Source organism: Lolium rigidum, chromosome 3 (assembly GCF_022539505.1).
Source record: "Lolium rigidum isolate FL_2022 chromosome 3, APGP_CSIRO_Lrig_0.1, whole genome shotgun sequence".
NCBI classification, from domain to species: domain Eukaryota; kingdom Viridiplantae; phylum Streptophyta; class Magnoliopsida; order Poales; family Poaceae; genus Lolium; species Lolium rigidum.
In genome coordinates this window covers 98,193,284-98,195,777 of record NC_061510.1, presented here as the reverse complement: position 1 = coordinate 98,195,777, position 2,494 = coordinate 98,193,284, and the positions used below count along the sequence as shown (strand labels likewise).

Here is a 2,494-nt window from a genome sequence, read left to right as displayed (position 1 = left end):
GTTGATCCATAAACTTGTTGTATTTGGTGTGAACAATTTGATGTACTTGTTGTATTTGTTATGAATAATTTATTGTATTTGTATGGTACATTTTATTTGTGAATTTATGATGCTTGTTTGATCTTCTTTGATGCATACTTGTGTGTGTTTGTTGTTTGCGCCGCGCTGCGTGCTGCATAATGGAGCGCCCGGTGGAGGAGCTTTTTTACCGCCCAAACACGAGCTGCAAAATAGAGCATCCGGCGGGACAAATTTCAGCGCAGCGCGCCATACGTTTACAGCGCGGTGGAAGCAACGTTTAGTGCGCCAAAATATAGCGCGCATGTTAAAGATGCTCTAAAAAGCGTGCCCGCTAATAGTGTGTTTGCTCCTGTTATATTTTTCCTACTAGTATAAGAATCGTAGACATGTCATATACCCAAGACACCCTGTAGGCTAAAATGTGATATGTCATGGGTTATACCATCTCCACTGGATAAATATTTCGCACCTTGATCTATAACCTGGTACATAGTCATCACATGCAAAATTAATAATTATATAACTCCAAATAGACTTTCCTGACATTGCATGTTTCAGCCATAGTCACTTATTTCGACGCTTAACACATAACTCCACAATCTTACAACCATTATTCAAGCCATAGGAAGGATATACTACGTATATGGTTCACAAGGAAAATGATGGGACGCTAGGGCAGCGCTGCTTCAGGTACACAGCGCAGCCATCCCTGGGCACGACGGTGGGCACGTACAACAGATCGTCGCACCCCTCTGTCCTATCTCGCTGGAACTCTGCGACGGTCACGAACAAGAGGCAATGAAGAGCGTGAGGTGGTACAATGCTTACCTCTGGCCGACGCACTGGTGCGCTCCGGCGCCGAAGGCCAGGAAGTTGCGCTTGTATGCCACATCTTCCCTGCGGGACTCGGAGAAAAACCGATCTGGGTCGAAGGTTTCCGGCGAGTGGAAGCCCTGGAAGGAGGACTCGTAGACGGACGGGAACACCATGGCGCCCTTGGGCACCGTGTACGACTCCGTTAGCTGGAAGGGCTGGAGGGCGATGTGCGGCGCCAGTGGCCCTGGTGGGCGGTGCCGGACCACCTCGCGCGCCACCGCCTGCGTGTACTTCATCTCCTGGATCATCTCCGCTGTGATGAGCTCGCCGGATTGGGGCGACCAGACCGTCGCAACCTCGGCACGCACGCGGGCGAGTACGTCCAGGTGGGTCTCCAGGGCGGAGACTGCCGAGCAAAGCAAGGAGGTGACATTGTCCTGGGCGGCGAAGAGGAAGTCGAAGAGGTAGGACCCGACATTCTCGTCAGAGGTGTTGGCCGGCGGAGGCAGTCCTGCATTGGCAGCCTCGTCTATGTGTCGAACCATCTCGTGAATCCCGTAGTCCGCAAGGCACTCTGGTTTGCCACCGGCGCGCATGCGGGCCTTGCTCTCCCGCGCGCACTCCGCCAGTAGGCGCCTGAGTCGCTCCCCGGCCAGCCTCGCGCGCCGGAACACAAACCCTGGCAGGTCCACGTACGGGAACGGCCGCGAACCCGTCAATGAAGATGTTGTAGTCCTTGCGGAGCATCTCTCTCGTCTCCTCGGTGAGGTACGGCCCTACGATCACCGCCTGCGAGGTCTCTAGGTTCATGTCGCGGAAGGGCACAAGCAGCGGCATGGACTTGTTGCCAGCTGCAGCGCTCCGGTCGAGCCACCTCCGGAGGTGGGCGAGGATGACGCGCTGTTGGATGGCGGTGTAGGTGGAAAGCGCACGCGACGTGAAGTTGGGCGCGATCCTGCGCCGCAGCTCCTTGTGCTCGTCGCCGAACTTGTAGATGATGTTGTCCGCCCCCCAGAGCTTACGCCCAAAAGGGTGGCCCGTTGACTGGAAGGCGTCGGGGCGAACGTTTGCGAACACGCGGTGGGACAGCTCCGAGTCGCGGACGAAGACGACGAAGTAGCCGAACAACCAGTCGGCGGCGAACCCGAGGCCCGACTCCTTTGCTTGCGCCGCCTTCAGCTCCCAGTACCGCGTTGGATCGCGGAACATGTGCACCACGCTGCCAAGGAAAGGCACCACCAACGGCGGCCCTGGCAGCGCCCCCTTCTTGCGGTGGTATGACAGCTGCTCAACCAGGCAGTAGAGGGCCACCGCAGCCGCCACGAACGCCGCCGCCGTGCGGAGGTCCACGTCCACCATTGCGCCTGCTTCGTGTTGTTGTTAGGACAAGAAAACACACGCACGCAGGCTGAGTTTAGTGGAGTTCACGGGGGAGAGAGAGCTGGAGACCGAATGCTTCGTTATGCATTACTTGAACTGATCCATGGTAGTACAATTTATACTAGTACAAACTGCTACGGGAGGTGAAAATAGGGAAAAGTGCAGTGAAGCAAGATGCTCACCCGGCGTGCCCAGCGCAACAACAGTAGTGAGCAGTGCTAGCTAATTAATCCTAGGCTCCTGTATGCATGTACCATCTATAGCCTGTAGGTGTTCA

The 2,494-nt window shown here is 55.6% G+C and overlaps 1 pseudogene; it reads right to left on the bottom strand.

Annotated features, from left to right (window-relative positions):
- Nucleotides 1-669: 669 nt before the first annotated feature.
- On the bottom strand, nucleotides 670-2,196 carry LOC124695236 (annotated as a pseudogene).
- Nucleotides 2,197-2,494: the final 298 nt, after the last annotated feature.